The sequence below is a fragment of the Leptinotarsa decemlineata genome, unplaced genomic scaffold (genome assembly GCF_025532065.1).
Source record: "Leptinotarsa decemlineata unplaced genomic scaffold, Ldec_3_MD MMD2_tig00026358_RagTag_RagTag, whole genome shotgun sequence".
Classification (NCBI taxonomy): Eukaryota; Metazoa; Arthropoda; class Insecta; order Coleoptera; family Chrysomelidae; genus Leptinotarsa; species Leptinotarsa decemlineata.
The window spans coordinates 11429472-11452017 of NW_027412703.1; positions in this window are offsets into that span (position 1 = coordinate 11429472).

The window sequence follows — 22546 nt, forward strand, 5'->3', positions numbered from 1 at the left end:
AAACCATCATAAAAGACCAGAAATCCAATATTTTGCTTAACTCACCACAGCATACTTGCCTCCGCTTTCCATTTAGATGCCCAAATATTAGCTGCCAATGCCACTCTTTGGTAACATCAAGATAAGTATCTGTAAAAATTCTTACACAGAAGAGCCGGTATGAGAACTGATAGCATGGATGGTTGCTTACTCGCTTGCAGCCCCATAACATCGTTAATAAGAATTATCATTTAAACACAAGCAACATATTAATTAAAACTCTCATTACAAAAAAAAATATTTTTTTATCTATCTGATGACTTCAACATTAACCTCCACTGAATTCCATTTGTGATTTTATCTTGTTATCAAGCTAAAATATGAATATTTCAGCAAAATGAAAACATTTTGCAATCTCACTTCCGAAATGACTACTCTAAATTACTCAAAAGTTATTGAGCAAAAAGAAATTGTTTGTTATTAGACTCGCGATCTTCTCAACACAAGGAATGTTGTATTCAATTAACCATAAGCCAAGAGGATACTTTTTTTCTCGAAAAATTCCAGTTCTTACAGTAGGGTTTTCGAAGACAATTTCTGTTCTACTGGAGCACAGATTGACGAGTTTCAAATTATGAAAATTCATCAGAATCTTTTCCAAGAAAATATTAAAATTTATCCTACAGACTCGTGGTTTTATCATGTGTTTGATCTCATTGTTTTGCTGAATAACAAAGTTCTCGTTAAAATATGGAATTTTGGAAATGTATACATAAAATTTTGAGGTATTGTGGCATAACTATTGATAATCGAAGCAATTGCATATTTGAGCATGATTTTTAATTTGGATCCACTTTTTTTATCAATTTAATATTGTCAAAAGTGAAGGTATTCTACTTCCTGTCAAAATTTATAATTTTTAACAATCCTACTATATATCTGAAAAAAATGTAAAAATCGATTCCTGCAATTCTGGAACCCTTAGTTACCAGATGGTATGTCTCTCATACCATGGAAATACGGCAAACCTGTGGTATGGGACTTTATTTGCGTTGACACGGTCGTGGCTTCCCATCTAGCCGAAAGTCTGCTGGAAGTGCAGCATTGTCTGGCGAAAAATCAAAAAAAAAAATACCAAAATCTTGGTAACACGTATCTGTTCCATACAGTAGCGGTTGAAACTTTTGGTGTTCATGGCTCGAAGTCTCTGTTATTTGTTCATGAACTCAAAAGGAGAATAGGCCAAGCAATGAAAGATTACCGTTTTATCTCTTTTTTGATAGAAATAATTAGTATTGCTAATCAACGTAGTAATGCTGCTTCGGTCCTTGGAACTATTCCTCCTTCACATAATTTTGATGAGATTATGCATTGCCTTCATCAAGTGATTGATCCACCTTCTTTTTTTTTTCGGTGCGGTCAATGGACTTAGGTCATTCTTGCCTCCCAAATATGAGCTGCAGTCCTCGTGGTTCTTTCTAGTTCCTTTTCAGTGGAAGAGCTCCATGAAGCAAGAGCCGAATCGATCTTTCTACGAAACCCTTCATCACTTGGAAGGATCGATTGCAGCTTGAGAAATGGTTCTTATGAAGATTATGTGTAACATGTTCTTCCTTACGAATCAGTAGAGAGTTGATCTGAAGAAAAAATCTGAGTAAAAATTAATTCAAGCCTTACAGACTTAGAGAAAGCGAAATAATTCAACAGAAAATGATATTTATAGGATTGCAACTACAAGGATGTTGGAATGAAATTTGTAATAACAATTTCTGCTTTTTAGAGTCGAATTTACAAATAATGATACAACATTATTTGTACATTTGCATCAGCTGTAGCTGATGCTGTCAACTTGTGTTCAATTGATTGCACAACATCGTTGCAAATCCTTCAACTTTTAATACAATCAAATCAAACATTTTTGGATTATCTAGGCAGATATAGCCAAGGATCAGTATCGTTCAATTATATCAATACTATCTATATACCTAAATGTCAATATTGTTTCCTAGAAGTAATATTGTATTATAACTAATTATTTATTCAAAATCTACCTGTTATACCAGATTCAATCATTCATCTATTGTTATATGAAATATGTTGTAGAGTACTTTGATGTACCAGTAACCGATGAAGGTACCGTATAGCAAAACGCGTTTCAAATAAAATTAATTGTAAAAATTCTATAATTATTATCATGGATAGTAACGGGTCAGAGTATTCATAATTATATCAATTGAATAATCTTCTTATTCTTTGTGTGAACGGTGAAGGTTTAGAAACATTTACATTTTTTATTGAAAGAAATTAGGATTCTAATAAACACCCAGATATATATTTGAATGCAAAATTGGCAATGTCTGCGTCTCTGATTTGTCACATGAAAATAACTGTTAGTTATTTATTAGTTGTGGGCAGAAATATGCAAATTTTTTCGTCCACCCATTCATAAGATTTGTCGTTTAATTTTAGCTTGAAACACTGAAGGTGGACGATATGAATTTTCAATAATTTGAAAGGATGTATCGCGTGGTCTGAAGTCCAAAAGCAGCTATCATGATATTCAATAGGTGTTCGATGTACCATACAGATGATAGTTAAAAATGCGAATGAAGAAGTCAGTTGTATATTACGAGTATACCAAGCGCATCCCAAAATACCATAACCTTGTCAACCGACTGTTGCGTCTTTGCACGCTTTGAAGTTGGTTCACCACGTGTAGTCTACTCAGATGACGATCGTTACGATTCTGATGTGAAATGATGGAGCCATGTTTCATCCATCGTCACATATCGTCGCAAAAATTCGTGTTTTTTAGACACTACTCAGAATCATCAATTCGTTGTTGTTTTTGTTCGATTGTAAGCTCCCGCGGCACCCACTTTGAACAGAACTTTCGCATACCCAAATATTCATGCACGATATACCCAACACGTTTTCTCGATGTCTTTAGAGCCTCAACTATCTCGGTCAACTTCACTTCGCGGTCATTCAAAATTATTTTGTGGATCCTTTTTGATATTTTCGTCATCGCCTTTATAGAGCGCCCACTGTGTGCATCATTCTTGGTGCTTATTTCACCTCATTTGAACTTAACAAACCATTTCTCAACGGTGATTTTTCTGGTACAAAGTCCGAATAAGGTTTATCAAGCCAAACCGTAGCTTCAACAATATTTTTCTGGTCGAAAAACAATGCTTCAATAACACACGAAATTCTTTTTTTATCCATTTTCTTCAAACTAACAAAATAGCTGTGAAATTCGTACATGTGTCTTTTGAAGGTAAGGGTTAGCTGAAAATCATATAGATTGAATACTAGTAGCGTCATTTGTGTGTTAGCCTACGAACTTTTCAACAATCTAGTACATGTGATGCATTGTTTGGAACCTTTAGTGTAGAAATGAATATTACTGGAGTTTTATCCCAACACCAAACAGTTATTTTAAACACATCGACACGTGGTTCGATTACCAAGTGATCACATTCAAGAGGAAGATGACTTCCTGTTGAAGATGGTCACTGGATGATCGAAACACCTATAGTTTGGTGTAATATATATATATATATATATATATATATATATATATATATATATATATATTACTGGATTATTATCCCAACACCAAACTATAGGTGTTTCGATCATCCAGTGACCATCTTCAACAGGAAGTCATCTTCCTCTTGAATGTGATCACTTGGTAATCGAACCACGTGTCGATGTGTTTAAAATAACTGTTTGGTGTTGGGATAAAACTCCAGTAATATTCATTTCTACACTAAAGGTTCCAAACAATGCATCACATGTACTAGATTGTTGAAAAGTTCGTAGGCTAACACACAAATGACGCTACTAGTATTCAATCTATATGATTTTCAGCTAACCCTTACCTTCAAAAGACACATGTACGAATTTCACAGCTATTTTGTTAGTTTGAAGAAAATGGATAAAAAAAGAATTTCGTGTGTTATTGAAGCATTGTTTTTCGACCAGAAAAATATTGTTGAAGCTACGGTTTGGCTTGATAAACCTTATTCGGACTTTGTACCAGAAAAATCACCGTTGAGAAATGGTTTGTTAAGTTCAAATGAGGTGAAATAAGCACCAAGAATGATGCACACAGTGGGCGCTCTATAAAGGCGATGACGAAAATATCAAAAAGGATCCACAAAATAATTTTGAATGACCGCGAAGTGAAGTTGACCGAGATAGTTGAGGCTCTAAAGACATCGAGAAAACGTGTTGGGTATATCGTGCATGAATATTTGGGTATGCGAAAGTTCTGTTCAAAGTGGGTGCCGCGGGAGCTTACAATCGAACAAAAACAACAACGAATTGATGATTCTGAGTAGTGTCTAAAAAACACGAATTTTTGCGACGATATGTGACGATGGATGAAACATGGCTCCATCATTTCACATCAGAATCGTAACGATCGTCATCTGAGTGGACTACACGTGGTGAACCAACTTCAAAGCGTGCAAAGACGCAACAGTCGGTTGACAAGGTTATGGTATTTTGGGATGCGCTTGGTATACTCGTAATATACAACTGACTTCTTCATTCGCATTTTTAACTATCATCTGTATGGTACATCGAACACCTATTGAATATCATGATAGCTGCTTTTGGAGTTCAGACCACGCGATACATCCTTTCAAATTATTGAAAATTCATATCGTCCACCTTCAGTGTTTCAAGCTAAAATTAAACGACAAATCTTATGAATGGGTGGACGAAAAAATTTGCATATTTCTGCCCACAACTAATAAATAACTAACAGTTATTTTCATGTGACAAATCAGAGACGCAGACATTGCCAATTTTGCATTCAAATATATATCTGGGTGTTTATTAGAATCCTAATTTCTTTCAATAAAAAATGTAAATGTTTCTAAACCTTCACCGTTCACACAAAGAATAAGAGGATTATTCAATTGATATAATTATGAATACTCTGACCCGTTACTATCCATGATAATAATTATAGAATTTTTACAATTAATTTTATTTGAAACGCGTTTTGCTATACGGTACGGTTACTGGTACATCAAAGTACTCTACAACATATTTCAAATAACAATAGATGAATGATTGAATCTGGTATAACAGGTAGATTTTGAATAAATAATTAGTTATAATACAATATTACTTCTAGGAAACAATATTGACATTTAGGTATATAGATAGTATTGATATAATTGAACGATACTGATCCTTGGCTATATCTGCCTAGATAATCCAAAAATGTTTGATTTGATTGTATTAAAAGTTGAAGGATTTGCAACGATGTTGTGCAATCAATTGAACACAAGTTGACAGCATCAGCTACAGCTGATGCAAATGTACAAATAATGTTGTATCATTATTTGTAAATTCGACTCTAAAAAGCAGAAATTGTTATTACAAATTTCATTCCAACATCCTTGTAGTTGCAATCCTATAAATATCATTTTCTGTTGAATTATTTCGCTTTCTCTAAGTCTGTAAGGCTTGAATTAATTTTTACTCAGATTTTTTCTTCAGATCAACTCTCTACTGATTCGTAAGGAAGAACATGTTACACATAATCTTCATAAGAACCATTTCTCAAGCTGCAATCGATCCTTCCAAGTGATGAAGGGTTTCGTAGAAAGATCGATTCGGCTCTTGCTTCATGAAGCTCTTCCACTGAAAAGGAACCAGAAAGAACCACGAGGACTGCAGCTCATATTTGGGAGGCAAGAATGACCTAAGTCCATTGACCGCACCGAAAAAAAAAAGAAGGTGGATCAATCACTTGATGAAGGCAATGCATAATCTCATCAAAATTATGTGAAGGAGGAATAGTTCCAAGGACCGAAGCAGCATTACTACGTTGATTAGCAATACTAATTATTTCTATCAAAAAAGAGATAAAACGGTAATCTTTCATTGCTTGGCCTATTCTCCTTTTGAGTTCATGAACAAATAACAGAGACTTCGAGCCATGAACACCAAAAGTTTCAACCGCTACTGTATGGAACAGATACGTGTTACCAAGATTTTGGTATTTTTTTTTTTGATTTTTCGCCAGACAATGCTGCACTTCCAGCAGACTTTCGGCTAGATGGGAAGCCACGACCGTGTCAACGCAAATAAAGTCCCATACCACAGGTTTGCCGTATTTCCATGGTATGAGAGACATACCATCTGGTAACTAAGGGTTCCAGAATTGCAGGAATCGATTTTTACATTTTTTTCAGATATATAGTAGGATTGTTAAAAATTATAAATTTTGACAGGAAGTAGAATACCTTCACTTTTGACAATATTAAATTGATAAAAAAAGTGGATCCAAATTAAAAATCATGCTCAAATATGCAATTGCTTCGATTATCAATAGTTATGCCACAATACCTCAAAATTTTATGTATACATTTCTAAAATTCCATATTTTAACGAGAACTTTGTTATTCAGCAAAACAATGAGATCAAACACATGATAAAACCACAAGCGGGGGCGTAGTTGTTTTATAGAAGACAATTACCAGAACCTACTATATGTAGTGTAGTTACGTTGGGAAAGGTGAATGATTAGAAATTCCATTTCTTCCCTGCTTGGGGCTTTGTTCACGAGCTAGAGTTGACACTAGTTAACAATATTCCACCTAGACGAAGATTTCATACGTGCAGTCGAGCCGTGTGGAAATTAATGTACAGTACAGTTTGAATTATTCAAGGACGTGTGTCCAAATATTTTCTACTCTCTGAAGTAAATGAATGGAGTTTTTCATATATGAGGGAAACCATTAAATTAACAGTGTCAAGAAAGCTGCCATAGCCGAACGTGTAATTGGAACATTGAAAAAGAAGCTCCACAAATATTTCAGTTCAGATGGTATATACAAATGGATAGACGTACTACCCCTAATCACTAGATCCTACAATGATATACGTCACAGCAAGACGGGCTACAAACCCTCCCAAATCTACAAGTCCAATGAAAAGAAAATTCTCAATGCCTCGTATTGTTGCCTCGTACTTGAAGATTGTTGGACCGCGAAAATTGAATATTGTACGAATTTTAAAATTGAAACATATATTCACCCTTCACACCCTATTGGATTACGGACTACGAAATTATTCAAAATGATCAAAGTCAACATTACCGACCCTGTCATCTTCATGCTGTAAGATATGCGTGGTACACCTATTGAAGGAGCTTTCTATGAAGAAGAATTACAAAAAACTGTGAACCTAAGATTTATCTCGTCGAAAAGGTACTAAGACGAAAGGGAAAGGAAATGTTCATGAAATGGCTGGGGTTGGATAACAAACACAACTCGTGGATCGAAAACTTTGATTTTGTATAGTATCTTGGGGAAAACAAGCACAGTCCGAAAGTCTATTGGGGTATTACAAATATTTTTTTCAGTCAACAAACGCCATTCAGAACTAACCACGTGGTTTGAAACTATAAAGGCATATGCAGAAACAGACAGATATTCAGTTTGAAAATGCCTCGTGATTGTGGTTACGGTAGTGAAATTGAAGTAATGTGTAAATATCGACAGTGAAGATTATAATGAAACTCTAAATGCCATAGAGAGAGAGATAGAGCGTTGGAGCAATAAGAAATGGCTGCTTGGAATGGACACCAATTGCTGTTGATTTTTCCCATACCATCTTATGAAATTCGATGTGGTCTTAATCCATTTTTTTCTGTTATTAGAAACCATGATAACATTTATTTTCATACACTTCTTATAATAGTAATTGTGGTATTCAAAATTATCCTATTAGTCACTCTATGTCTGATTGCCAACCAATGTTCACGTTCTCTAGATGATTTGAAAATTTCCAAAAGTGCTGTTTGAAAAATAGTGATTATATCATTGCTGACTACACCCATATCTTCAGCCATGGTGGTACAAATATTACTAAAATTCAACATTTACTAACCTTTAAATTTGACTTATTTCGAAAAGCATTTTTCTGTCACTAAATTATTTGAAAACAAGTCCGTAAAGTATAATTTCAATGTTGTGTATCACTTGTAGCTGGTCCTTCGGTAAATCCACTAATTTAATGGTTTTCCTCATTTTTGAAAAACTGCATTCATTTACTTTAGAGAGATACATCTTTAAAAAATAATTAACATTTGGACACACGTGCTTAAATTATTGAAACTGTACTTACATTAATGTCAACACGGCTCAACTGCACGTATGAAATCTTCGTCTATGCGAAATATTGTTAACTAGTATCAATTCTATCTCATGAGTAGTAGTAGTAGAAAGCCAAAAACTTCCTTTCCCAAAAAATTAGTCACTCCTAAAAATATAACCCTTTCAATATTATCAGTTTGGTTGTTGAAGGTTAATTTGTAGTCCAGCTCCATACCAAGGAATTTTGTGCTTCTGATGCTAAAATATCAGTGTGGCTCAAGTTGAACTTCATGTTGTTCAAGTGTTTTTAAGGACTACTGAAAATGGAATTGATGTATTTTTTTTCTAATTAAATTTCTTGCTTTGGGAAAGCTATCTCAAAACACCGGTTGAAGTGAGATGAAAAGTTATCTAATACGATTTCAACATTACCATCGTGTAATATCTTTGTTTCTTTTTTGTATATAACGTTTTGAATTCATGCATTGAGCTTGAGCAGAATTTTCAATTTATTTCCGTTCGTAACGAACCAACTCAATATTTGGGTAGAGTGGTCGGATATTCCTAAGTCAAAGAATTCACAGGATGAATTTTCTATGTTACTTATAACGTAATCAAGCCCACTGACGGTTAAATGTTTTCCATTTCTACTTATAATTGTTGGTTCGTAATAGAGTAAATTCAAGTTGAACATTTCGAATACATCAAAAAAAGGTTTTTATAGTAACTATCTCCCATAAAATCTATATTGAAATCCATACAGATTACAGAGTTTGCATACTTATCTAATATAAAGTTTAAGATGTGATTTAGGTTATCAATGAGTAACTCTGGATCTGCATCATTGGATGAGCTTCGATAGATTTTGACAATACACAATTCTTTGCATTTCACTAGTTCGGACTTTCATTGTCTAATATGTCTAACATGAAGCATCATAGGCATCCAATTCTGTTTGAAATATGTTTTTCGTTAACCAGCTGTCGCACCCCTACGAACAACAACCCTCAGAAGTCGAAACTTGTGCGAGCTAAGGACCAACGAGGTTTACCTCTTAACACTTGATTGGACAACACGATAACCCACATATTGCAAAAATAATTTATTTTTCGCTGACAGTAGTTGTTGGCATTAATTGAGATCTTGGTGAAGACTGATGGTGAGTATGGTAATGAGTTATTCTAATAGATAGTAAACACCATACTTTCGCTTTAATTCCAAACGAATAATTATTTTTTCATTTATGAAATCAATGAGCCTAGAATGTTGGTCGAGCACTCGCAGTGTAACGTTTTGTTTATTTCGTTTGTATGAGTAATGGGTAGATAAATAGGATGATTTGGCTTTTCGTCAATCGCTTAAACGGGATCAACATTAATAGCAAATTCGTATATCGTACGAGACGGTGTCGTTATAGAAGATTCTAAACGTAATGCTATCTATGTGTTTGGAAAGTACTTAAATGATATCCACAGGTAAATCGGATGCATAATTTACGTTGGGTTTGAGGAGAGAAGACTGAAACCCTATTTGCAAAATGTTTCGCTTTTCAGAGTATCATTATTTGAATTCAAATAGAAACATTCCTTGGGATTTTCTTGTATGCTTTAAGCAAAATATATTGGCTTATTAAAGCTTCGATATCACCAATTTCAAAAACTAATCAATATAGTTTATTGTATGATTTTCACTAAAAAAGGATTTTACAAAAACCGCGACACGTGTTTCGCTATACAATAGCTTCTTCAAGCATAAACTGAGAGTTACTTCTAAATTACAACCATTTTATACTCTAACCTAGTACCTAATCATCTACCTAAGTAATTTTAGAGTATATAGAGTATGTTAGAGTATAAAATGGATGTAATTTAGAAGTAACTCTCAGTTTATGCTTAAAGAAGCTATTGTATAGCGAAACACGTGTCGCGGTTTTTATAAAACCATTTTATAGTGAAAATCATACAATAAACTATATTTATTACTTCTTAATATGGATTTTCATCACGTATCGACCAGTTCTATTCACTCACCAATTTCGTATATTCCAATAGAATATCGATAAATTTCTTCTTAGTTGTTTCACCGTTTTCATAATAATAGAATTTTGTGCCTTCAGTATTTGTTATACTGTTGTACGAATAGAAACTGAGCAAAGCTAAAGTGTATTCTGAAACAGAATCCAATCGAATGGGCGGATGGAAATCGATGGAAAGCATCGAAGAACGACTTGTTAGAGTTAATATCATAGACATGACTGACAAATTTTCCACATGTACACACCTTAAATTATGATTTTATAATCATAATTTTGTATGTTGTTGTTTATACAATAACATATAAAAAAGAATTTATTTATACAATGAAAACATTCTTTTTGCGAGCTAACTGGACCTTATTACTACATTGAGATGGCGTGATGAAACTTGACATGTATAAATAATTTTCCATAAAGAAGGTTTTTAGGCTATCAATTTTTCTGTAACTCAACACTAGATCGTGCTGTAGAACAATTTTTTGAAAGCACTGTTCTATAACTCCGCGCATGCCTAGGTTCGTTGATTCTGATTCTGTCAAAACATTAGCGATACAGCAACTTAGTACTAATCAGTACTACAACTATCAAATTCTACGCGGGCGAAGCCGCGGGCAACAACTAGTATGATATAAATTGATTTGAAATAACTGAAAGAATCTGTAAAAAATTAAAAAAGATCAGCTGAAAAAATAACAATTATATTAAGCAAAAAAACTCAAATTACAATGAAATAAAATACAAGCAACAACCAAAAAATCAAAAAAATAAACTATCAACACAAGATGAAAATAGAAAATTATTAACAAAAAATGAAAATTAAAAATCAAAAGATTACAAACCAAGTTACCTCACGACGTTTCGATTGTTAGTATCTACAATCGTCTTCAGGTGATAACTGGGTCAGGTGATTTGAAATACCAGTCAGGTATTTCAAATCAATTTATATCATATTAGACAATGGAAGTCCGAACTAGTGAAATGCACCACCATACATTGTCAACTACCTTCAAACAAACGCACAATTCTTTGTTCACTTCTAGGAGAGTACACTCGAAATTGACTTCTATGGATACATCCATCAAGTACGATAAGTTCTTACAATGTTTGTGGCACTGAGATTGTTCAAGCTGAGACCAACTGAAGCTGGAAAATAGTTCATAACCCGCTATTCTTTTTGTCACACATCCAGTGTTCAGTTACACAAATAAAACTTGGTTTATTAGGAGAAAAAAATAATTCAAGAGGTCAGTGGACTTAGGTCATTCTTGCCCCCAAAAAATGAGTTGCAGTCCTCGTAGAACTGGTTCCCTTTCAGTGGAAGAGCTTCATGAAGCAAGAGCCGAATCGATCCCTCTACGAAACCCTTCTTCATTTGGAAGGATCGATCGCAACTTGAGAAATGGTTCTTATGGAGATTCTGTGGAACATGTTCTTCCCTACGAATCAGTAGATAGTTGTCCTGAAAATCTAGAGAAGAAAATTGGATTGGATGATTCAGGAAACACTTGCTACATGAATAGCATTTTACAAGTGTTGTTCATGACGAAGAATTTCAAGAACGAAGTTTTAATGATGAACGAGAACGGGCATGTTTCCTACTTATTCATCAAACTCAAACACCTGTTCATGCTGCTGCAGTTTCGTAAGAAGGTATCATCTTTTCCTCCAACCGATTTCCTGGAGTCTTTGAAGTCCACTAGATACTCGTTAGGACAACAAGAGGATTGTTCCGAATTCTTGGGGTTCTTGTTGAATACTCATCGTGAGCAAAACAATAGCAAAATCAATACTCCTGACCGCTCTGGACTGAATGATTTCGTACAGCCCATCTCGTCTTGTGTTTGTGAATCTTTTGCTGAAAAAATACTCACTTGTTTACTTGGTGGTAAATATTCAAAAAGCTCCGAAAACTGATGTGAATTCCTGAAACTTCATCTAGCTTTTCCTAATACGACTAATAACCAGTCCGTGCAAAGCTCATTGTTAAATCATCTGAAAATGGAATTTTTAACAGGTGATGATCGACTGTATTGTGAAACATGCGCCAAACTAACTGACTGTTATAAGGAAACAAGTATAGCTGAGGCTCCAGTCGATCTAATAATAACACTGATGATTTTTAAACAAAACTCAACCTCTAACGAAAGCAAGAAACTCTTTGGAAGGTTCGAAATAGAACATTTCAACCTAGCAGACCATTATTATAATATGCATGCAGTCATTGTTCACTGTGGTTCTGGCGTTGAATTTGGTCATTATTACGCCTAGGTCAATGAAGAAACGGACTGGTTTAAGTTTGGCGATAGTCGTGTCACGAAGTGTTCTGGCGATGCATTGAATTTATTGGAGCCTCTGGAGACACCCTACATTTTGTTTTATAAGAGAGAGGACATTGTTAGATCAAGATCTTCAGATGATGTGGTGCTGCATGTTTTTCCAGGTTTTCCTGCAGCTGAAAAAGCAAATGCGCCACTGGAATCAATGAAGTCGCCCCGAGGCGCCAATTGATTTTTATTGTTGTTTGTTTATTGTGTTTATATGCATTAACTGGAAATTATGTTTCAATGTTTTGGATTCAGAAATGAGGCATGGTTTTGGATGTGGCTTGGATGCTTGATGGCTGTCCAGAAAGCGTTGACCCTTTCTGAAGTCAAAACGGTTGAAGTGTATGTTTTTCGGCCAAAAGCTTGGTTCATAAACTTGTTGTTCTAAATTGGGGTCTACACCAGTCATGAAAGCTTGGTTATTGATCCTAACGGGCGATGTATTGAGTTTTTTGATATAGATGTCCGTGCAATTGGTGTATTTACTCATATAAGTTGTAATGTTTTTTTCTGTCACTTCGTCAGGCACTTTTATTACGAACAACCTGATTTTTTTATTCTGCGTTGAGGTTTCCTCTGAATTGTTCATCACCCTCACCGAGTCAACGAAGATGAAAATGAGGGTACGAAAGCGATGAACATGATAACGAGGCTAACGAAAGCGACGAAGATGGTGACATGCTGGAGCTTGAGATGGTCGTGTATGGTGAAAGCGATGATGAAGGGGTTGTAGCTGATTCATCTGAAGGTGATGGTGCTTTGAGAATTGGTATCCGATTGCTCAACATCACCGACACATTAGAAGATCCCATGGATTTATACTGCGTGATGGACGCGCTTGTGCAGATCCGAACGATTGATGACAACATCAAAAAGTTATGTTGGTGTTGTTTTCATTTTTACTCCATTAGAAACAACAATGGAGGGTGGTATCATATCAACATACACAACAACATTTCTATGATGGAATTAAGACAGAATTTTTGCGATGCTTGCGAGAGGCAAACTTCACCCGAGTGTCGACATGCATAATATGCAATAATGTCAAACCTGTGACAGATTAACCGTGGACCTATTGGTCAAAAAAACATTATTCACACAAACAGTAGTAGTAGAATTCACAGATTATGTGACATTGACTAAAAAAAGTCGAAGTTGGGAATTTGTTAGTCATTGAATATCTGTGCATATGTTGAGTACTACTTCAACTGAAAGTTGAAGTTGGCAATTTGTCAATCATTGAATATATATATATATATATATATATATATATATATATATATATATATATATATATATATATATATATATGATGAGTACTACAGAGTGGGATGATAGTACTTTCACGTACATTTTGTTTGAGACTATTATGTTAACCTAATGTTAACAATGGTATGAACCTGTTTCTATCTGAAAGTATAATGATAGCTCTGAAAAGAGCTGTTTTTGTTTCAGTCTTCAATTGTAGTTCTGAAGAGGGTTATAATGTTTGAGACTATAATGTTAACCTGATGTTAACAATGGTATGAACCTGTTTCTGTTTGAAAGTATAATGATAGCTCTGAAAAGAGCTGTTTTTGTTTCAGTCTTCAATTGTAGCCCTGAAAAGGGCTGTTTTTTTTATTAATCCATGCAATGGTATGGACTAACGCTCCTCATCATCAGAAACAATGATGATGGTGTCGTCATCTGAATCATCTGTATCTGATGATATACTAATGATGTCGTCCTCATAATCATCTGAATCAGATGATATACTAATGACATCGTCCGTATAATCATCTAGATCGTCTAAGTAGTCAACACCCATCTCTAACTCTGCATCTATTTCCTCTTGCATACCTTCTTCTATACGTCCCGGGAAATCATCAGGAAGATCATAGATGCGTTGCAGAGATTGTGCGAAAGTTGCACTGAAATGATCGGACGTTGAATCTATTTCATGTACCTGGATGGGTCCTGTACTCGACATAGAATACTCTGGTACACTCATCGGTTCGGTGGTGGAATCAGCACTCGACATTGTGGAAGAATGATGTAGAACTGGGATTGATGCTATATTTATATTGGGAAAATTAAATGGGGGGGGTGAAGTGTAATTGTAGAACAATTCAGTGTTTGAAATTCGAAAGCACCAAGAATGACAATCTTCATGAAACTCTGAGTGATTATTATGAGAAACTCTGAGTGATTATTATAAAAAAAACTAATAAGGGAGAGGGAGGAAGACACTGCCCCAGCCTCGCAGTGCCTCGTGTACACCAACCGAAAAGTGTGTACTCCGTGGAAGGAAAGGAAAGGAAAGGGTGGGAGAAAAGAGGAAACGATTACTTATCGTCATCTAAATTGAGAATTTCATCAATCAGGATGGAGGATGGTGGAGGACTATCCTCGATGAGGATTGGGGATGGTAGAGGTCTATTCTCGACTTCCTCGGACTCATCGTCATTGTCATCAGTGTCTCCGGGCAGTGGGTCATCCCAATCGGGATCCCGCCAATCGTTAGGATCCGGATAGTCACCATCAGAAAGGTCCGCTTCGTCTGTTCTGGTAACATGGTGCACCTGCAGTCGATAATCATGCGGTATGTCATCATACTCACTCCAGTGAGATGCCGTCGTGGAGTGAACGAAAAGTTGTTGGATGGACATATAGTAAGGTGTCTGAGGCTCCGGGACACAATATGGCTCAGTAGTTGAATCTGGTTCCATCTTGAAGGTAGCTGATCAACTGAATATTCCATCAGATAATTCCTACTTTATACTTTTCGAAAGGGAGTGGGGGAGGAGTGGGAATGAAGTGGGGATGAATTGCAAAATGATATAAGCTATATTCAATGAAAGAGATAATTGAATGGATAAAATACAATATGAATTATATGAAATTATACTTGTTGATTTCATTATGAAACATGTCTTTTTTTTATTTTCTTCTCAAGAGATTATTTGCAAGTGATTAGAGAAAACAAAAATTGTTTTGATGTATTTGTCTAGAAGAGCTTGGAATTGAAATAAAAAATAATAATAATGAGACGAAGTGAAGAACAATGCCCCAACCATCGCATTGTTCAATGTGTACCAAAACAATGTACACGTTCACCCTCCATTTCACTTCTTTTTTTAATTTTTTTCCTAAAATTACAAATATAAACCCAAAACTACCATAATTAAATATTCCTAACTGACCTAAAACTAATCTTTTATTTACAATTACAATTCATCTACAAAAAATGTTTCCGATATTGTTTTTAATTTTTTAAATCGCTCTATCGGAGAGGTCACTACTTTTCGCCTTTCCTCCAAAGATGTTTGCTTCCGATCTAGTTCGGCCATTTGTTTTTCTAGTTTGCTTCGTTGGCTAGCAATTTCAGCCTGTTGGCGGGAAATGATAGTCAACTCGACTACACTAGATCGGGAAGCAAGTTCAACTTCCCTGCACCTTCACCATGTTCGTTCAATTAATACGTCATCTGTTGGTTTTGGTTCTATTATTCTAACATTTGGATTAATGTCCAGTTCTGGATACCCGAGTCCACCTGATGACCTGAGTTTATGTTTTTTCTCCAAAACTACAACTCTCTGTTCCAAAGCGTCATATTTTTTCATTGTACACTGCTGTTATGTCAGACATTTTTATTTCTACTTCACTTTTAAGATTATCATATTTACGACCCAAAGTTATCCGAGCCTCTGCAATTTTATCGTCGAATGCTTGACGTGCATCGCGAGCAACATTACCAATTGTGGATTGTATTGCAGCTTGTAGGGCTAGAAGTATGACCTTTTTTGTTCCATTAATTTCCCCCTCAAGATATGATACAGTCACACAATCACTCTTGTCAATTGGTTCGCTTGTATTTTTCAATATTTTTCTTTGCATGTCATAATGACCATCTTTTGTTAATTTAAATCCATTCCCGGGAGGACCTCGAATGACATTACCAAACCATTTTCTTTTTCTACCAAACTTATCTATTGTTTTAGATATTGTGCACTCTACGATGATTCTTTTCAAACTGATATTTCGTTCATTCACATTCTGTTATATACTTTACAGTAATTAGTTAGGAAAATAGAAATAAAACAAATAAAATTTTTATCATTTTTATATTCATCAAAGTAACGTGGTAAAACTGATGATACACTAAAAAATACACTTTTGTCTATTTTCCACTATATTTCTTTATTGTTGACCGGTTTCGGCTATTACACCATTTTCAAAACTAACTGATTACATTTAAATCTGAGTAATTTATACCTATGTTGCTTATTCTATCATGAATGATTTGATATACCTGATATACCTGATACCCGGTACCTGCGTTTCATATACCTGTAAAATCCATGAACATAACAAAGCTTTCAATATAATGTAGGTTTTGGGATCTGGATTATAGGTTCAGGAGAGAACTATTATTTAAATCAAGTTTTTCGTTGAGGACAATAGAATTGGGATTTTTCTTCGACCTGTTTATTTCCATAGATTCCAACAGATTCATCATTTTCCTTTTTCGCATGTGTGTAGGATGTGTAGGGAAAATGATGAATCTGTTGGAATCTATGGAAATAAACAGGTCAAAGAAAAATCCCAATTCTATTGTTCTCAACGAACAACTTGATTTAAATAATAGTCCTCTCCTGAACCTATAATCCAGATCCCAGAACCTACATGATATTAGAGAGAGATATACATTTATTATCTGAAAGATTGAACAATCTTGTAGATAAACAAATTAGGGCTTAAAATCTAAGATTTATACAACTAAAATAACTTCACATAGAGTGAGACTGTTAATTGAAAACGGTTTTTTGTGAAATTATCATATGATAAATAAAAGTTAAAATATAGCAGTTAGTTGGGAATGTATATAATAATATAAAAAAACGATGAATGAGGCAATAAAAAAAAACACTCCTCAAAACTCTAGACGATCCTCAAAAAACTCTTCAACCGAGTAATACCCTTTCCTTGCTAGGATAACCTTCAAGTCCCTCCTGAATTTCGCTTGATTCACACTATTAGTCAGGGTAGCTGGCAGCTTATTATATATTTTTATTCCCGTGAACGCAATAGAATCTTTAACTAGGGTGGATGTTGGAATGGGCAACTTGAGATGATGTGCTTGTCTAGTACAGTGACTTTTTTCATTTTGGAAGGAACTTTTATTTTTATGTACCAGATAAGACGTTTATAGAATTAATAAGGAAAATACAGTTAAAATTTCGTTTTTTATGAAAAGGGGTCTGCACGGTTCATTCCATTTCTTACCGCACATATTTCTGATTGCTCGTTTTTGCAATACAAACACCGAGTTCATAAGCTGTTTGCAGCATACACCCCAGAATGATATTCCATACCTCAAATGAGAGTCAATCATGGAATAATAAGCATTTTTAGCTGCGTGGTAACCTAGCTCATTTGAGATTATTCTTAACGCATAGCAACCAGAGGAGAGTTTGTTGTTTAGTGCTCTTACATGTTCCTCAAATCTTAGCTCCTGATCGATGTTCATGCCTAAGAATTTTGTGTAGTTTTTGACAATAGCATCGTTTCCCAGCCTCAATTCCGGTAGAGAGCACTTAAAAGTCAGGATGTTTGTTTTTTTCAAATTCAAAGACAGAAGATTTGCTCCAAACCAATTTTTTATTTGCTCGAGATCACTAGAAATAGAGTTATGAAGATCTCTCTCGTTTTTGTTGTGCCATAATACTGTGGTGTCATCTGCGAAAAGCGTGAAAGAGCCAGCTATGTTAAGGCTGGTCAAGTCATTTATGTATATCAGGAATAGTAATGGCCCCAAGACTGAGCCTTGGGGTACTCCTGTTTTCACTCCCTGTATACTAGAAACAGAGCTGGTTTTCACATATTGTTGTCGATCGATAAGGTACGACTGGAACCACGACAAACCCTTGTCTCTTATCCCATAGCGGTGAAGCTTTTTTAGCAGTATTCCATGATTTACACAGTCAAAAGCTTTGTTATGTTCATGGATTTTACAGGTATATGAAACGCAGGTACCGATAATCAGGTATATCAAATCATTTATGATAGAATAAGCAACATAGGTATAAATTACTCAGATTCAAATGTAATCAGTTTTGAAAATGGTGTAATAGCCGAAACCGGTCAACAAAGAAATATAGTGGAAAATAGACAAAAGTGTGTTTTTAGTGTATCCTCAGTGAACATGAATTTCCACAAAATAAACAAGTCGTCAATCGAAGAAGTGAAACTTGGTAAAAGTAATGCATATATATATATATATATATATATATATATATATATATATATATATATATATATATATCGGAACACCTTGACTATTCAATGTCATACCCGACCTTTCTTCCCTCTTGTGAGTTCTGATGATATTCAAGTACAGACATCTACAAGATTTCATCTCTTACGCCTGTAAATGAGCGAAGAAGAAAACTGTAACTGAGTCCATAATATTAGTTTCTTAATCAAATGTATATATTTTAGTTTAGCGTTCTGCCGCTCGTGGCGTACCTATCATATACATCGAGTGTATATTTTATTCATTTTGAGCACATTAACGGCTCAATGAATTGGCAACGTTGCAGAATATTTATTCACTGGATTCAGCACGAGAAATTGTAATAGTGTGCGTTTGAATTGATTTTAATATAGGTTTGTTCTTTCTACATTAGACATTCATAAAACTGGTTTGTTCATATGTAGGGTTTTGTGCATCAGTAACTGAAATGAAAATAATAAAATCTGGTAAAATCATGTTTCAGATTTTGGAAAAAAAATTAATTAAAGAATTTCTATCCACAATACCTTGCAATGTTTTTGAGAATAATCTAGAAATGTTCCTCAGAAAAGCACATTTTGAATACCTTATCTGTATAACATAGGATCCAACTTCTATTTTTCTCTTGTTTTTCTTATAATACCTGTAAAATTTGTAGGTGTATGTTGATAAAATCATTGATAACCAAGAGTGAAATCTGAGATTTGTGGGATTTTAATTTCAGGAATATTTTCAAATAAAATATACTAGGGGCATAATAATGGAATAATGATTTCGGAAATAAACGATTTTGGAAACAAATCTCGGACCACGTCGATTTTTAGTTTAAAATCATGATTTTTTGGCATACATATCATACCAGTGACGTTATCCACCTGGGCGTGATGACGATTTTTTATAAATAAGAAGAGAGTTCGTGTGATAGCTCAAATGAAAGGTCATGCAAATCTCGATTCAGTGATAGGTACATCGTTACATATTTAGGTAGGCCAAAACTAATATGTTTTTTGAATTCAATTAATTTACACAATTTATGTATGTGATGCATTTAATATAAAATACATATTACTACTGTGAGAAAACAAAAAAAAGTTTATTCGATTAATAAAAATTGCTTTGTCCCTAAATTGAATATTAAAATTGTCACTCACCTGCCTTTTGGCAGTAGGTAATTGAACCGATAACGATATTCATCTTGAACATTGGAGTTTTATTGTAATTATATTTTTAAATCTTGTGAATTTTGTGGGCAATCGATGTAAACTTTCGATTTCAAGTAAACTCATAGGAAAAAGTGAGTGGTCTAAGATCTGTAAATCTTGCGGATAACTCTATTGTTCCTTATCTACTGACCATAACTAATATTTTGATTATTTGTGTTTCAGTTAATGGAGTCATTATTTATTTATTTCATGCAATAAATTAATCCTTCATATTTACTTCTTGTGTAAATTAATTTAATTCAGGAATTAAATAATTTTTTTCCACTCTGTTGATGTTTAGGTCACTGAATAGAGAATTATATAACTTTTCACATGAGCTGTCATACCACCCCTATTCTTATTGAAGAAATCATCGACAACGTCACTATATATATGCCAAAATGTCATGATTTGAAATTAAAAATCGACCTGTTTCGGAGTTTGTCTCCAAATTCACCTGTTTTAAAAAAAATTAATTTATTCCATAATTTTACCTCTCACTGTAGTTATTATTCAATAAGTAGCATTGATTCTGTTAAGCTGAAGAACAGTAATGATTTATAATTGCCATGTGGAATAATTAAATCTCAAAAACAATTTTTAGTACCCATTAGACGAAGAAGTTTCCAATCAGTAATCTACAGAGGACATAATATGATAAGGGTATTCTTAGAAGAAAAGATACACTTGTGATTATTCAAACTCATTTATTATAGAGAAGGTACAAAATAAAATCACTTATGGAGAACGTACAAAATATAATTATTTCATTCAAAAACAAAAAGATGCAAGATATTTGAATTTTAAACATCGTTTCTTCTTCATATAGTCATTTTGAATAAATACTTTTATTTTTACCCAAGTTTTGTCTTCAAAAGTTTTGGGGTGTTTTTCAATTAGTTCCTCACACTCATATCGCTATGGAGGTTTTGAATTTTCGATATGGTTTCTAAAAAATTGTTTTGCCAATATTCTCTGTGTTTCAGTCCAAGGAATTAGGATTCTTTTTCTCCTATTTGTAACTGTTTTCTTCTCTGATGCTCTCTTTGAACTAGCACCGTCCTTTACAACTTGATCTTTTTCAAAACTTTTTTGAAAATCATCATTGCCAAGCTTTCCTTCAGACAACATTTTGCTGTCATCATTTTCATTAATTAAATTTTCTTTCATATCCAAGTCGATCTCGTCTAAGCTTTTACCTTCATATTTTTTGATCTCACCTCAACAAAAGAAGTTTATCTATCAACAAAAGAAGTTTAGAAAGTTTTGCTGTTCGATAGATGTCATCAGGAAGTCTATATGAGCCCCTGTGACTTCCAGATGTGTGTCCCATGAATGTAGCTAACTGTTCAATATCACCATCTGTCATGTTGAAGATCTGCATTAGTGTGGTCAAATGTTTTCTGAGACGTGTCGCAGTTATTGAATTCGGATTTTTTGCTCCACTTAATCGGGCATGTTTCTTTATGACTTTATAACCGCTGGTTTCAGTTTTGATGTTTGCCTCAGTAAACAGAAATACATTCTCTTGTGGAACCACAGTGGGTCGAATTTCAACCATCAACTGAATATATTTTTGTACATCATCACTAAAAAGTACAGGGACTCCTCTACCTCTTTTTCCCTTTATGACTACACGCTTCAATTTTTTCAATAACAGGCGTTCTGACACAGTGATTATACTCTCAAATTCTTCATAATGCCCCTTCTCATTACATAAGTGATTCTATGAACTAAATATTATACCTACTTTTCCATATCTTTGTGGTTCTACAGAATGTTTTTCATCTGCAACAAAACCAAAATTTTAAATGCAGATTAGCCAAATAAAAACATAAAGGAGCCTTCATTAAGAAATGTGTCAAAATTTTAAAAAAGCGCAGGGCCCCGCTGATTTTTTGATGAAATGGGAGACCATTTGTAACTTCGTCATATTTCCATTTAATTTTTTTGTTTAATTTTTCCGTGTCAGGAATCGCACGTTAAAGGTAAGACCCTGTTGATCTATAGCTTGCATAAGTTTCAACTTCTGAGGGTTATCGTTCGTGAGGGTTAACAGTAAAATACTTTTTTAACGCATCTTCACATTCGAATACATTACGATATGCTTTTTGGGTTCCACGACTCTTTTCGTATCGCATCAAAAGTCATTGAACTTTTTCAGACCTGGTATTAGGTAATTTGCTAAATTTAAAATATTTTCACTCTAGGAATCTATTACGTGGTTGGTATATGAGAAATTATATGAATGAAAATTCAATCTGAAGGAACTAAAAGAAAGATTCTATCTCAACCGTGATATTTCAGGTAAAAATAGAATTTTCATTCGATTATCGAAGTTACTGTAATTTGTTCAGTCGATTGTTAGAAATTCTCGATTGCCGTCAATTATTTATTTTTTTACATAAATTTTATGATTTAGGAAAATTGTATTAGTATTATTAATTATTAATTGGATAGAACTAGCCGATATTTGATGAAAATCCATATTAAAACTAATTAATATTGTACGATTTTCACTATAACTTTCTCAAGCATTGTATAGTACATTGTATAGCGAAACACATGTCACGTGTCAGGCGTCGATATATGCGAAAATTTTG